The sequence below is a fragment of the Centrocercus urophasianus genome, unplaced genomic scaffold, assembly GCF_019232065.1.
Source record: "Centrocercus urophasianus isolate 14NV4802_14NV808 unplaced genomic scaffold, USGS_Curo_1.0 seq_41, whole genome shotgun sequence".
Lineage (NCBI taxonomy): Eukaryota > Metazoa > Chordata > Aves > Galliformes > Phasianidae > Centrocercus > Centrocercus urophasianus.
In genome coordinates, this window is record NW_024884989.1 from 2,368,046 (window position 1) to 2,384,877 (window position 16,832).

The window sequence follows — 16,832 nt, forward strand, 5'->3', positions numbered from 1 at the left end:
AGCTGTGGGGGTCACGGGAGGATCCTTCCAATGTGCCGCGGACCAGACCCAACCAAGAGTGAGAAATAAGAGAGCTGAGAATAACAAGTGCACAACCAAGATTAGAAATACAGTCTTTCTAAACATTGTTAATGACACATTCTGCATCATCAAAGTGACCATCTTTAGCTCAACTTGAGGAATATTTCATCTTTTTTCCCCCTTTCTCACACTGTTGCTCTCTGCTCCACGCTTTTCACAGGGACTGATGTCTTCCAATTCCATCCTTTCACATTTTTTCCCCAGATGCCTGCAGTACAGTGTGAATAAGAGCAGCCCTGGTTAATAGGGACATTCATGGAGGTGCTCATCTCAAAGCATCTCCTGTAAGGCAGCCCTGTCTTGTCCATAGCCCCACACCTGTCCTTTGTCACAGCTGGGCAGCCCAGACCTGGAATCCAATCCCAGGAGGGAGGTTATTTTATCTTCAGAGAAAGGCAAACAGAACAGGCACTCATCGATCTTGAGAAAGAAACATTAGCCAAGTCAAACACACACAAATGTCTGAAGCAACAGGATGTCCATGATGTAATGCCTGGATTCACCTTGCCAGCTCCTCTTACATCAAGGACAGTCTTAGAGGGAAAGTGAAGAGACATGAGCACAGGGCGAAGGATTTGTAAAGAACATTGACCAAACCTATTCTGAATCAGAGCTGGTTGCTCGCAACAGCTCAGCTTTAGTGCTGGCAGCCTCCACACAGCACTGCCAGACCCAGTAAGTCACCACCAGCTGCCCAGTGTGTCCACTTGAGCTGGCTCCCCTCCAGTGGGCTGTGTCCTACTGCCTTGTGCCATTCAGCCATCCACTAGGATGAGTTCACAGGGACTGCTGTGAGAAGTTTTTCCTTTTTATCCTATGGAAGTGCCCCCAGGGAGACGGGGATCTGGCTGGGAGAAGAGCCCAGGCAGCTCCAGCTGCAGCCAGCTGTGGCTTTGTGAGACAAAAGCACCTTGGCAGAAAGAGAAAGAAACAGCAGGGCACCAACCCTTCCCCACAACACACGCAACTTTGTGCTAGCATTGATGCAAGGACTCCAGCAGAGAAGCTACTGCTGACAAACCTGCCTTTATCCAAGGCTATGAGCTGTATTTTTAGTTACTGGCTCAAACCCTCTCGCTTCTGGCCAAAGAGCATGTAGGAGGGATGGATGTAGCCACCCTCACACTATCCCTTTCTGGAGCCAGCTGACAGTTGTCCCACATCACAGAGTTTGCTCAGGGCAGCAATGGGATGTCATAGGGACAACAGGAAAGGATGCATTCCAGGCTTAGCTATAAGGCCATCCATCACAAGTTGGGAAGTTGTTTTGCCCTTAAAGTTCTTAAGATAAGTGCAACACAAAATAACCTTTACAGTCAGAGGGCAGTGAGCCCTGGCACTGCTGCCCAGGGAAGTGTGGGTGCCCCATCCCTGCAGGTGTTCAAGGTCAGGTTGGATGGGGCCCTGGGTAGCCTGAGCTGGCAGCTGACACCCTACCCATGGCAGGGGGTTGGAGCAAAATGGCCTTTAAGGTTCTTTCCAACCTTAACTGTTCTATGATTCTAGGAAAAGTAGCCTTGGCTTCTTAATTCTACATCCCAACACACAGTGCTCAGCACATCTGAGCTAAGCACTGTGGCTACAAGCACCAGCAGTGATTTAACTCATAAACATGCATGGACAGTCCAGTGGTCTCCATAAAGATTACACTGGTCTGGATTGATGTCAATCATTGATAAAGGCTTACACCAATTTGAAATCCAGTTACCTGGCCAAACAAAAGCCAAAAGATTCACTACTCCTTTGCAAAATCTAGCTGCCAAATGTAGGAATCCCCTTGAGCACAGCCAAGAAAGGCAGCAGAACCTGGGTCCCAGCAACCCTTGGTCTTTTGAAGTCTCTGGTGCTTCCCAGGTCTGGCTGGCAGAGATGGCACTGGGAGGAATCGTGGTCCTTCCCCTGAAGCCAGTTAGAGGAATGGGAAGAACAGACATAATTAAAAAACATTGGGGGAAAAACTTAATGGAAAGACTGCAAAATGGGTGGTGGCTTTTTTTGAGTTGCAAGTCAAAGTTCTGTTTGATCTACTCATTTACCAGAGCTAGTTCAGAGAGCTAACTACTGGCATGGACCTCAAAAGTTTATTTCCTTGCCAGTATTCCCTGGCTTGTATTACTTCCTTTTAACAATAACACCATAAAATTAGACCTTCATTAATGCTGAATTCCACTTTAATTCACAGAAGAGAGCTAAGAGACCTGATGTGACCATCCAAGCACTGACTAAAGCAAATACCTCAGAGGATGCTATAATAGTCAGCACCTCACAGAGACGTGTCATTTTGCAATGATCTGCCTCATTAAGCCTGGCATGGTGGACTGACCATCCCTGCTCAGATGCCTTCTGATACCTGAAACGGGTGCAGGTGGGAGGCAACACACATCCCATAAGATTTCCCTTTACCCAGCTGGCCTTCTGCTTCTGGTTAAGAACTTTTAGCAGTCATTTTTAATGCCAAAACACAATGTTTCTCAGCTGATAGGAGAACTGGATGATTCCAGTGGGAAATGAGAATTTGTTTTAGAGAGCTTTTGCTAGAAGTAAGCATTCAGTAAGTGGGGGGTCTTCCCTCCCCTTGCTGTTTCTGAAGAAGCAGAAGTTCATGTTTCCTTTTGGAAGTTTTAATTATGTCAGTAAAATACAGTTTGTTTTTAAGCTGGATTTTTTTAGTTGATTTGGCTGAAGTGGCACATTGCAGCCTCTTGGGCTTCAGTAGTTTATTTTTACTCTTTTGAAAAAAAAGAAAAAAAAAAGAATTAGAAAAAGCACACCTAAATGGGAGCCTTTGTTAGCAAAGGTCATTAAAAGTTCTGGGGAAACTTTTGTCTAATTTAGAATTGTTCTTAAATAACACTGTGTTCCTGTTCACGTTTAATTTCTCACTATTTTATTTACATTCTGCACCATGGACTCCAGCACGAGACATGAGTCAGCCCCAACCCTGGAGATATTAACAGCCGTTCTTGAATGTGCTACCAGAGATTTGTGAGCACTGCCTTTGAATCAGCAAACATCTGAGGTGCAGGCTTTTAAATGGAAACTTTCTTCAAGATATCTCTATTTAGGATCAGCTCTTTGCAAATTTGCATTATCACGATCTATTCTGACAACTGTTCCCATTTCCACTGAAGGTGGAAAATGTTTCTAAGCAGTTATCAAGAAATATGTAAAACACAGACGTGTTGATGAGAGTAATTCAATTATTCTTTATTACATAAAATCATAGAATCATTAAGGTTGGAAAAGACCTCTAAGATCATCCAATCCAACCACAGACCCACGCCCTCCACCCCCACTGACCGCATCCCTCAGTGCTGTATATTGGCAGCTCTTGAACACCTCCAAGGACGGTGGCTGCACACCTCCCTGGGCAGCTGTGCCACTGCATCACCGCTCTTTCTGAGAACAAACATTTCCTCATATCCAACCTGAGCCTCCCCTGGCACAATTCAAGGCCTTCACCTCTCGTCCTATTGCTGTTACCTGGGAGAAGAGGCCAACCCTCACCTCAGCACCACCTCCTATCAGGGAGCTGTAGAGAGCAATAAGATTTTCTCTGATCCTCCTCTTCTCCAGACTGAACAATCCCACCTATGTATGTTTATAGATACTTAATAGTCCAGTTTTTCTCTTTGGAAATCTACAGAAGGCCAACATCTGACACAACACATTCCCACCAGGGACAGCCCATAGTGATGCTCCATTTCTGACCAGAGAGCAGAACTGCTCTAAGTGCCCTGGCCCCTCTGCACCGCACAGCCCAATGCTGCCTGAGCTGAGTGAGAAATCACATGAGCCTGGCTCAGAAGGGAGAAAAAAACCTCTTTCCTTTAGAACTCCTGCTTTCTCATAGCCTGCAAAAAAATAAAGACCTGAAATCAACCCACCGACCCGGCAGCAGCCAGCCTTGTGCTTTATTCACGTGCCACGGTGGAGCCAGCCCAAGTGTAGCACCAGGCAGAAGGAGCCAGCAGTAATTCTGTGTGTTTATTTTCCCTGGGTGTGTGCAGCCAGCTGCCAAGCAGCGTTGCTTACCTCATGGGCATACAGCAGCAGCGTTGTGAGCCGGGCTGGGGCAGGGGGAAGGCTCCAAGGTTGGAGGTTCAGGAGGTTTTGTGTCTTCCTTAGGGTAGAAAAATCCAGGCGAGGTTCCCAGCTTAAAAAAAAAAAAAAAGAAAAAAAAGTAATAAAAATTGTAATTATTCCTACCAACCCCAGTGCTTCTGACCTCCGTGGTTCTGGAGGTACCAAGTGAAATGAAGATTTATTCCACAATTAAGTATTTCCACCCCAAGCCCCATGCCCTGTTAGAAGCTCTGGTCCATCACCAAGCTCTGCAGGGCCTCCAAAGGCTGCTATTCAGACACAGCCCTGAGCAGCCTCCAACCTGTGGATGCTCTTATCCCCGTCCTCCATCCCCTTCCAGACAGCAGTCTGTCAGAAGAAAGAAGTGTCCTCATGGCCTTCCTTCCCCTCCAGTCTGCATTTTTCATCCCCACGTCTTTTTCAACATAGAACAGCTCACTGCCACAAGAAAACTTCTTTATTTTCTTCCTGACAATGGTCCTTGGAAGCCCTCAAAGCCATCACTTCTCTTACTTTGATTCATTCCCTTTCTCCTCCCCTGGCTCTCATTTTTCCCTGCAGCCCACTGTTTGTTCTGCCCCTTTGGCTTCCCCATTTGCCTCTGAAAAAGGAAGAATAAGGCAGTAGAGAAGGGATGGGAAGAGAAAAGCAGAAACGATTGAAGTCACAACTGGGGACAGCTTGGGACCAGATTCCTTTCTTAGTGTTATTCTTGCTCAAAATGTCAATAATTTTATCATTATGTTCAATTAATTTTCAATCAGCTCTGTCTAATCTTGTTGTAGGAGGGGAACTAAGAGATGGGTTGGACAAAAAGAACCCAAAGAAAATGATTATTCTTTTTTAATCTCCATTTTTAAAACCAGCTGCCATCCTCACAACCAAGCAGAGCTCTGCAATCCTTTCCTCTGGGGTTTCTCACAGGTGTTTGGTCTCTGCTACGTTTCCATGACTTTTTATTAACTGCATTCATTCTTCTGTTCCCATATTTCAGGTCTCAGGGCAGGGGTGGTGCACTTTCAGGATGCTCACATTGATTGGCAGTGTGCTCCCAAGTACTGTGCTGCCCAGAGATCCTTCATTGCTGCCAGGGTTCCAACCCAGAGCTCTGGGGTATTTGAGATCTCAATTATTTATGTGATCATGCTGTGGGTTAATGCTGACTGACACTAAAACACTGCCTAGATTTAGGTTCATAAAATTTTTATCCCCGCTATGAACTGCAAGTCTTTCTCCAATTTCATTTAAAGGAAACAGAGTATCGAAAAGCCTACTGAGGAATTCATGAGCAACTTGCTGCAACCTCGCTTCTCCTCCTAGACAAATCCTGGGACTTGATTACCATAGCAACATATCATAATTTTAATTCCCTTCCTGATTGCCCCTGCTCAGAGCCCAGTACACCTGCTTGCCTTCCTAGGAGCTTGCCATGCAATTTGGGGTGGGTGTAGAGCGCGTGGCACCTGCTCCTTATGGCTCACGAAGGACCCAGGAATGGACATGGCATCATTTTTGGGGTGAAATACCCAGAAAGGGTCAATAAAATTCAACAAACCCAATGCAGTCAATGCTGATGCTCTGACGTGCGGGCATCACAAAGGTGCAGATTGATTGATGGGAGATCCTTGGAAGGAATGATTTTTGGGGGGTTTTACACATGGCAGCTTCCAGAATTGCAATGGAACTGGGAACACAGTGAGCAGTGTCTACGAAAGTGCAGCATCTCCAGCAGTGACAATCCCATGCTTTGAGATGTATCTTATTTTAGGATTACAATCTCTTTGTCTCGCTGGAACAAGGTGCAGGCACCAGAGATGAGTGGATGTTTCTCAACTCATCCACTGTAACTGTACAAATACACCACAATCACTGAGAAGGAGCTACCATAGAACATCCCGAGTTGGAAGGAACCCAGAAGGATCATCCAGTCCAACATCCTCACCTTGCCAAAACTTAGGGATGGACTGTGCTGAAATGTGGGCAGGACCTCAGCCCAACACCATCAGAATGATGAATTCAAGCACATAACATTAATGGCTTGAGGCAGAAACCCCTTGCTCATAGACAAGAGCCCATCAGGGAGCTCTGTTGGGTCATAGCATCTGGGTACTTGTTTCAGTCCATTTCATATATAGAAAAAAAATAGTCACATCAAAAATCTAAATGGCATAAAAGGAACGTGGGCACATATTTGTTATGGGGCAGACTAACAAAGTGCTCCATTCTGATCAGTACTGACAATGTGGTTCTGTGCATCAGGAACCCATCCCTGCCAAAAGGGCCAGCAGCAGCGTAAACCTGCTATGTTCTGTGAGATACGCAGTTATGTGTTGAGCACTTCATAATGCCATGCACATATATGTACATATAACACACAATACATACTATGTATCACATATAATATGTAACATACAACATGCCCAATTTTGTTGCAGGCCCCCAGAGAGCCACAGCTCATTGAAGCACAAGGAAGACGCAGGAGCTTCGCCTTTTCCTAAGGCAGAAATGAACGAATGCGGCGCAGAAAAGAGCAGATTGAAACTGTGGCAGTTGGGTGTGTTCCTCCACCTTGAGAGATCCACTTCTTCCTATTGCTGAAGGGTTAAAAATTGGAATAGGAACTGTTTTCCTTCTTTCTCTGCACTATTTTATTTAGTTTCCCTTTCATTATCGTTTTCCTTCTTCTAAAATAAAAGTAATCTAAGTAATTACAATCATAAAATGGATGCGAGCAAAATGGGTACTGCGGGATTTATAAAATACAAATTTCCCTTTTCTGGGAAATGCAGTCTCCTCTGCACTTAAGCTTTTCAAGCCCTGCCCAGCTCTGAAGGTGGCACAGACCCCGTAAGGCTTGTAAGCCCCAAAGAAGAAATCACTTAAATATCCAGCCCTCCCCAGGACCCACTTCAACACATCAGCAGAGTTACAGCGTGCTTCAAGCACACTAATAGGGATGCTCCCTGCACTGCAGCAGGGAAGAACTGCCATTAGGAGCAAGTCAGTGGCTGCCCAACAGATGAATTGGGTTCCATTGGGACACACTACCATGACCTCCATGGGAAATGGAGCAGCTCAGCTCACTGAGCTCACACCTAAGGATTCGCCACCGCGCTGAATACCCAACCTACATAAGGTCACCCAGCACCAGGCAGAGCCAGCTCCTTCCCCAACAAAGGAGCCCATTGGGTTTTCTTTTTTCATTTTACCTTTTTTTTTTTTTTTAAACTTTTCTGAATATGACCCAAGAAAAACCTTCCTTGATGTTAACCAAGCAGTTATTGGCAAAATTTCACCAGCGTGAAAACAAGGAATCTTTCTTACAGGCTGAATGCAACCAAATTGCCCCAGTCCTGTCAAGCCCTCTTTTCTTTTCACCATTCCTTTATTTATTTTTGAACTGATAACTGCTCTTTGCATTTACATCAGCCAGAAGGGGGGATATCCACTCTGACTTAGGGAAGCAGAACATCAGTTATCAGTCTGAGACACCATGTAACCTCCTTTAGAAATTAACAACTGCTTCCAAACTACTGGAAAATCCTCAGAGGAAGGCAGGACCGATCACTGGGCCCCTATCAAAGAGCTGCATTTCTTCCATGATCTGTTTTCCACAGTAGCACCAGAGCTAGAACTATGTGGGAGATGGCTGTGTTTGGAAATGTGGTGTCCCAGATACAATTCAGCATCTGAAATGGGCTCCTATACATCCCAAATCATTAAGTTCATGGTTAATTATTCAAGTATGGACCAAAATTTTCCTTACACATCCTTCTAGGGATGTTATTTTGCCCAGAAAAATCAAGTGTTTTTGAGTTGATGCCTCATAGACACTGATTTCCTCAACAGCAAGAAAAAAAATCTTCATCACCTTAAATGAGCTCAGTTCATTTAAAAAGAATTTACAGTCTGACAGATCAACTTTTTTTCTTACCAGTACTTCCTAGAAATGAGGGATGGAGAAGATAAACAAAGGATCAGGGAGATGAACCAAAGATCAGATTTTACCTTCCTACCCCAGTGGGAAGCCCTGATTCCACACTATCTGACACCCAGGTACAGAAGCAATGAGTTCTGGCTTACCTGGAGAACTTCCAGACCTAAAACCCTGATTTTCTTCCCTTGCTGACCCAAAACCACAGTCAAGTAATGCAGGATCAGCTCCTGCACACGCACTTGTTGCAGACCTTGATGAAATTCCGGGAAGACAGATGTACCATTGGCAGCCCTGTACAACAATGTACATTTTTATGCTAAGTACATTTTTTTTTAATGTGCTGTTTTTTTGGCAACGTTACAGCAAAGTTAATCAGACCTTTCATTGCTTCAACCGGCTTTAAAGGATTTGTAATATTATACTCACTTCTTAGAGAGCAGAAGGAAATTGTTTGTCTGATTCAGAACCTGTTATTTATTGTGCATTAAGAGCACAATCACCTAACGCAGTCAACAGCAGGATATTTCATCCGTGCTTTAGGGAGGTGGGAGTGGAAAGCCTCTACTCTGTCCTACCAAGTGACATAAACCTACTCTGATCTCAGAAGCCACCTCCTGAATACTAAGGAGCTGGGACATAATGGCTTTTAAAGAATATAGTTTCAATTAGGTCATTGGTTTCAAACACAGGGTGTACTAAATTAGTAACATTTGGTGGTGAATTTCTTTGAAGTTCTCATTAATTTTGGTCTTGGATTTGAACTTTTCTTGGCCATGTTCCTTATAGAATTTGGATCCCGGTTATGTCAAAACAACTGATTAGCCCCACAGTTTGAAGGCAAGGGGGATTAGGTAGGGCGGGTGTTAGATTTCATGAAAGGCCTATTTACCTCGTCGTTTAGCATGACCAAATGGGAGGGCAGCCAACAGGGGCTACACGCTGGAAAAATTCCAGTGCTCCCAGCTCATTTGGGATCTCTGCTGCAAATAGCAGCGCTGCGCTTGCGATAGCAGCCACTGGTCAGATCCAGCTCCATGGTGGGACATTCCCTGACCCATGGGCTCTGCTGCCCAGACGGGCTGCCACTTCTTCAGCTCCTGGGAAGGCAGCGAGAAAGAGGAAGTTCTTTAAGGAATTCTTCAGATGGTGCCTTCGTCCTCATGAAGGGCTCAAAGTAAGCTTTTCCCAACAAGTCAATAGAACTCTTTCCATCAGCTCCAACGAGTTCAAAACCAGGCTTTTGAACAGATCAGAATCACCAACATGGAGAATTGCTAAGGAGCTCATGAGGATGCTCTGACACAGCTCCTATCTAAAGAAGCAATAAGTTTAATTCCGGAATTAATGAACCTTAGCCCAGAGGAGAAAATACACGGTGACTCACGGCAGCAATGAAGCTTGGGAAACCCTCAATGGGACTTGCTGCAGTGAGTGGAACCTGCAACACACACTTGTGTCCATGGTGCACAACTCCTTCCTGAGGGCTCTAATTAATCACAGGACAAAGGAATGAACCCGAAGATCACAGCCCGGTGTCATGGATCTGGCAAGCAGAAGGCTCAGAGGTCACGTGAAGAAAAATGCTCTCACTGAGAGCAGGCTGTGAGACAAGACACTGTTGGTCCCCAGGGGACACTGATCTTGAGCCGAGATGGCGCATCAGATTTGGAGGGTGCAAGGCCAGTGTTATTTACAGGTCTACTAGATGCATGCAGGCTTGGCACTGCTTTGAGCCCTCCCTGGGCAGCCTGTGTCAGTGCATCACCACTCTTTCTGAGAATAATTTTTTTCCTAACATCCAACCTGAACCTCTCCTGGCACAACTGAAGGCCATCAGCTCTCATACTATTGCTGTTATCTAGGAGATGAGCTGATCCCCCCCGTGCTTGCTCAAGAGCTCTTAGGATAACGAATGGTGTTCAGCCATAATAACAAGGTGTAAAAGTGAATAAAACTCATCTTTTCCTCAAAAGGAAAAAAAAAAAAAAAAAAAAAAACAACCACAAACATCTTGACACTGTGCTTTCACTTGAGAAAATGACTGGTTGTTATTTCCATCTCTAGACAGTGCAGCATCACTGCTCACAAAGTTCTCTCTTACACCAAATCACTGCAACTGTCCCAATGCAGACTTTGCTCTCACCAGCCCCATGCACACGCTCAGCTTTCAGCATGGATTCAACCACTCCAGCAGGGAATTCTTAACACAAATAGCACTCCTACACATGCAGAGGTGTTTGTAGGATCACGGTCACACAATTAATAGAGAACTAACTTTAATAAGCCTAATTAGGGTCGCTCTCCTAGGGTGCAAAAAGTAACACTGATACCTTACTGGCTAGGGAGAGAGAAATCACAAGTCTGGTGGAGCTCCTTCCCACAGCCTGGTGATCTCAGAGAGGGACTTCAGCAATCCATCCTATAAAGCTGGAGCTACTGAACACTGAGCTGGATGCATTCAAGTGGAGCCATGGAAAATACTTTTTAATTCTTTGTTTCCCAGCAGTAGACCATGGCTTGGAACCATTTCCTTCACAGCTCAGAAACGTCCTTCGCATAATGAAGTCCAAGTATGGAAAAAATAACAGGGAGAACAGCAAGCGAGAGCCTTTTAGGAAGGGTCTTATCTGAAAGAAGTGGGGCCTTTTATAGTGTTTAATGGAAGTCTTGCACGGGAAAATGAGAAGACCATTGTGGCTCTTGCTATCCTGCAGACCTGCATCCATCTCTGCATCTGCAGGAGCAGCAATATCCCATTCCAGATCCTTGGACAGCAAACAGGCAGTAGGTAAATGTTTGTTCACCCTTGGAGTTTTCCAGGGTAGAGCACTTCCTCTGGCTCTTCTCGAATTAAAAATCACTCAGTGGCCTGCAACAGCTTCTCATCTGGCATATCTTGAAACCAATATTTCAGCACAATTTACAGCCTTTTGGGGAGGGGAGGACTTGGTTATTTAGTAACTTCCCCGCTCGCCCCTAGGAAGGTCAGATCCTTTTGTTCCCTGCCAGAAGAGTGAAAGCCATAAACTACAGGAGGGAGAGCGCTGGAAGCTTGTTCCTCCAACACAGTGCACCTGGATAACCCCACAAACAGCCTGCACGCAGCCAGGGCACATATGGGGAAGAGAAAACATTGTGGGTCTGATGCATCAGAGCACAGTACATGGCAGCAGTGCTGGAGGGCAGTTTAGGAGCAGAGCACTGGGACACACAGTCCATGGATTAGGCGCATTTAACTGAGACATGAATGAAATCTGCCACTTGCAACAAAGCACTCAGCAGAAGCCAGAAGGGGCTGACCCCTATTGATTTCCCTTCGCTAGCCTTTTCCCTGCTAGGAGGTGGAAAATAGAAAAGCAAAGCACCTGTATAGCACAGTGTGGTGCCCAGCACTGCTTCCAGCAGCTTCCTCAGCTTGCAGAGCACAGCAGTGCTTATATGGGCTTAAGGCAGGCTGAAATAACAACAACCATAACAACAAAACAACGCTTCCCTGGAGGTGTTCAAGGCCAGGTTGCATGGAGACCTGGGTAACCTGACCTCGTACTTGATCTGAAGGTTGGCAACCCTGCCTGTGGCAGGGGTGTTGGAACCTGATAACGTTTGAGGCCCCGTCCAACCCAAGCCATTCTAGGATTCTATGAGCAAGAAGGCAAGAATGAGAGTAACTTCCAAGAAGATCCTTCCAAGAGAGAATATTTGTTAACAACTTTTAAAATAATAGGCATTTTTAAAGGAAAAAAAAAAGAAGAAGAATTAGCAACATCATTTCCATGCTGTTTTGTGTCCGAAGTTCCCCGGGTATTTAATTGCTGATGGTTCAAACTAAATGCAATCCCAGGTAGGATTGCATTGCACGACACAGATGCTGCACTGTCTGTGTAGGGGAGATGCCTCCAGAGCAGACAAAATGTTGTTACATCCATTTTTCCCCACAGGCCCCCTTAAGTTCCCAACCAATATTTTGGGGAACGAGGTTAAAAGCCCTCAGGTCTCAGAAAACCCACCAGTGAGAGAAAGAAACACCTTTCATTGCCGCCACATTTCTCAACATTTCATTTCAGAAGAAATCGGAACAAAAACAGCAAGGAACAGCGGCCCAGGCTGCTGCCTACCTGCAGTCTTTCGTCACCCCACTGAAGTACAAAACAAACATTTTTTCTCTATCTCCCTTATTTATTCTGAACAATATTTACCCAAGAGCTGAGACTTATCTCCAGGAAGCCACCAGGGGAAAGATAGCAGAGGAAGAGAGAATCGAGGAAAGCATTTTGAACAGCCCAGGCAGAGAGGCAGTAGTTCTTAACATCACCTCCATCCCAGCTTGCTTGCTCAGCCTGACAACCAACTGCTCGTTATGCAGTCCTAACATTTCTGTGCAATTTAAACATTGGTAATGCTGCGTGGTCTCCAAGGTCACTTTCTGAAGAGCTGTCTTTAGCCCAGTGGTTGCCAGCTAGTTAGGAATAAAAACGACAATTTCACTCAAGCAAATTACATCCTGGAAGTGTATATAATACATTTCAGTGAGTGCAATGGAAATGATCAGGTGGGGGTCCGGCTAGGAATACATTAATTTACATGGGTATAAAACAGGTTCCTCATATCCAGAAACATTCCAGCTTAGTCCTCAGAAAGAGCACGTGTCCGCATCATTTATCTCTGGATTTGTAATTACAGTCCAATAAAAAAGCCTCCTCTTGCTATTGTAACTGCATACAGCAGCCTATTTAGCAGGCATTCCCTTGGATATTCTTTACCCTGCAAAAAAGAATGCATCCCTTCCACATGTATCTTGGGCACGAAAAACTCCTTTAACCTGTCACGTCGTTTCCATTATTCCATTATTTCTTTTCTTTTTTTTTTTTCTGCTGTTATCTGAAGAGGATCTTTTTCTTCCTCCATCAGCAATATGCTCCTTCTGCTTTATCCAGAAATTGCCTGGGGCACCACAGCATTCCTTTCATGACTGACTGATATCACCCAGGCCAGGCACATAATGGGCACATTCGTTTTTTGGAACTGATGGAAATGGTCTACTGGTATTTAATGTTGGCAAATGCCACAGGGTGTGCATTTGCCAAACCCACATGGAATATTTGTTCATCTTATAGGTTAGGGAAAAAAGGAGAACTTTTGACCAGGCACATTCAAACCCACCTGAAGGGAATGCACGGAGCCAGTGGTGGCATCACATGGGGTGAAGAGAAGCCCTGGTGGTGAGGGACATCCATGAGTTCATTGGAACAAGGTCCCAAAGCAGCAACAAGGTTGCCCATTGCAGAGCATATTGCTCAATGCTGCGCAGGACCGTCTCCAAATGAAACCCTCTGCATTTAATTGAGCATATATTACAATATTACATACCATGATGCATTTACTGGAAAAGTTTGAAACTTTCAGGAAACTCTAAGCACTGAAAAATAACTGCCAAGGCCACGTGCTTGCAACTTGATATCCCTGCCTTATTCCTTAGAGTCAAAGGAAGCCTTCAAGGATGCCAACATTTTTGTTCAAAGGCACTACAGCCAGACATCCTCTGTTGTAGAAGCCAGAATAATGCCACCTGCAAACCAAACTTAAATTAAAGTCATTCTACTTATTGCAGTCTGATCTCTCCTTGACAAGGGACCCACAGAGAATGGTGGAGCAATTGCCTTGACACCAAGGAAAGAAATTTTCCATGAAACAATTCCTTCATGGCAAATCTACTATACAGGAGTTTTTGAGTGAGGTTGCAGCAGAGATGGAGTGCAGCGATGGCACCAGTCGGAATTGAACGAAGCACAGGATCCACCAACAGAAAAGTGCTGGTGGAGGCACTGTCTCTCAGGCAGAGCAGAAACATTGCTCTGTGTTATAAACTCTAGGTAAGACCTGCTCCCATTATGATGGGCCGTATCCTGGTGGCTGGCAGAGGAATCTGTGAGGCACCTATAGGACATATGGGAGAAGCGTGGCAAGCACTGGAGCCAAGAGCAACAACCAGAAGAGAATAGGGCCCATGGGATGTGCTATGGTGACTATGGACACGTGGCTGCACCCTGCCAGTATAAACACCACTGGGAGGTAATGTCAAGTGTTTCCATTGGCAGGTCTTAAACCTTAAGAGACAACTGACCAACGGGAAACACATGGCTCAGGCATGTCATTGTGATTTAGACCCAACGCATTCCTAGATCTGCATGTACTGCCCATTTTTATGGTGTCAACAGTCTCCACACGTTGAAAGCTTCAAACCCAAGGAGGGGAATAGGAGCAATTTGTCAGGAGCTCACGGACACAAGATTAAAACCTAAAACATTAAGAGCCTTCTGGGGTTTGGGCTTCTCCCCCACTTCCTCTCTCACCGAAATCAGGAAGTGCAAAGAAACAACTGTGAAAATAGAGCAGTTTTTTTTTTTTTTCCAGAAAGTTAAGTGAACTTTTTGAACCTTCTGTTCCATTCCCATGTAGGGCAAAGATCCAAGATAGTTATTCCTGTATTTAAGCAAGGTTCGGTCATCCTTAGTCATTAAGGGCACTAGATCAAGAATGAATTTTATTGTACCAGTAACACAATCACAGTGGACCTTCATAAAATTTAACCACATAGAGAAGTGGGTTGTTTGAGATCTGCCATTCCAGCAGGCTTTATTGCGTTTATATATAGAATCATGAAAAATAAATTAAGAATGGGGATGACCCTTTGTCTACCTAGGGGCCCAGAAAAGATGTTTACCTCCGATACAGTTGGAAAATTAGCATTTTATAGGGCCTGGGATGCTGCCTAACATACAAAATACTTTAAAATTCTGTAAATAATGTAAGTAAATTAACAAGAGATAGTGACTGCAATGAATAAAACATAAGTTAAGTACCTTTCCGTTTCCCTTGAAGCCTAAAGGAAAAAAAATGACTAGATTCAGCTCTTTGGGAAAAAAAAATTGCAAGTACTCATAGTGCCAGAAGGATTAGAGAAAGACCAGAAAGTCAATCTGAAGACTTTTCAATGGAATGAGAAAACCAGGCTCCTGTGGCAATGAGGAGTCCCTGGGGTTGACACAGTTGCTTCCAGGACAGTGTAACCCTTGGGATGTGCAGCAGCATCAGGTGCTCTGGTGTCTCCAGGCTACTGAGAATACATCTTCATCCATCCTCCTCACCCTGTTCCCCCTTGGCTGTTCCCTGGGATCCCTGGCAGAGGTGGCTCCTTGGGTTGAACACTTCTGCAGGCTTTTGGGATGACTTTGGAGAGGAAAATGCATTGCCTATTGGCTAAACAAAGCACATGTCTTGAGGAAGACCTGTGAGGTGAAATGCATGCCAAATGGTGAGGCATTTGGTTGACACAACCTGTATTTTTACATTTACTTTTGGGATCTGGCCTCGAAGCCCCAGCCTGATGTCCTTGGCCCAGCCAGAGCAGGAGCCTTGCAGCAGCACGCCTGCTCCAGGGCATGAACTTTATCTGATGGGCTGAAAACGTGGCTGCAAGAGCCTCTCCCAGGATGTTTTAGCTTGTGAGCCAGATGAACACCTGGAAGCAAAGAGAAGCCTGAAACAGATTAAATGAATTGGACAGACTTTCTCATCTTGTTAACATGCTGCAGGCTTCATTTATGTTTTGGGCAAGGTTTCAGAGTGGTTCTTTATTTGATTCAAATCAGATAGCCCCTCACAAATCCTAAACTCCTGCTTGTATCAGCATCACCCAGATGCTGTCCCTACAGAAAATGGTCTTTGTGACAAAGGCATCTGACAAATTCAAACAGCACAGACAGGCTGGGGCTTTGCTGCATGTAAAAGCCAGTAGAACATTCCACTTTGTCTCCTCTTTGCCACTCTCCACATCTAGTTTCACTGCCCCAGATCACAGGAGGACTCCAACCATGGCAGCTTCCAGATCCTGCGTTAGGACATCCAGCTGCAACCTGCACCAGGACAATAACCATCAACACCTCCTCTCAGAGCCCCAACCAACAGCCACACCACGTGCCCTGGTTGGGATGCACCAACCCAGCCAACAGCTTTTAGTAATTTTCCTCTTGAGCAGCAACTTTCCTAACTCCCTATTTTTGGAAGTGACTCAGAGGTCCCTGTGGGGATGAGGTTTTTGCAGCCATGTCATGTCTGCAGGAGATGCACGGCAAGGACAGGAATGCCCAGATGACACCAGCAATGACGTACGCACACCGCCACAGAACTCTGCTTTGAGCCACCAGCCCCAGCACTCACAAACACCTTCTCTAAGACCACACAGTGCTGTAGAAGATACAAGTGACCTTAAAATTTAGTTGAGTGACCGTGTTCAATCAAGAGGAAGGACCCAAGACAGCAACACCAGGTGTTTGAGAAAGACAAGGGTCATTGGCCTTCAAAGTCTCCATTTATGGTGCTCCCAGACCAAGGGTTTCATGATCAGCAGAATCCCAGCCTGTTTAGCAAGTAAGAATGAAATCCTCCAAGGGAAATGTAGCTTCTTCTCTTGTTCCTGCTGCTGCTGCGGACCCAGTATTACATTGATTGTTGCCATGTGGTTTGTGCTGACAGTATGAAAACACGCTCGGCGCAGGCATTAAACTGCTAACAGCAATTACCAAATCAGGCAAATGGAAGGATTTTTATCAAGCACCATTACTGTCAGATCTGCCTGTGTGCAATGCCTTCTAGCAAGCAGATAAATCACTGAGTTATATGGCTGGGAGGGCACACATCCCCACTGCACTGCTGGGAGCTTGGCTCATGG

At 45.2% G+C, this 16,832-nt stretch overlaps 1 long non-coding RNA gene across 3 annotated transcripts in view; it reads right to left on the bottom strand.

Annotated features, from left to right (window-relative positions):
- The window catches only part of LOC122168266, a 43,889-nt gene extending 31,462 nt beyond the window's left edge, over positions 1–12,427 (bottom strand). The window contains exons 1-2 of one of the 3 annotated variants that reach the window (XR_006171222.1): positions 12,301–12,427; positions 4,117–4,237 (exon numbers count right to left, since the gene is read on the bottom strand). This is a non-coding gene — a long non-coding RNA (uncharacterized LOC122168266). Of the gene's footprint in view, positions 1–4,116; positions 4,238–11,469; positions 11,508–12,219; positions 12,247–12,300 lie in introns of those variants that run through there. The other 2 variants (XR_006171221.1, XR_006171223.1) reach the window with 2 other exon arrangements.
- Between the last annotated feature and the right edge of the window lie 4,405 nt (positions 12,428–16,832).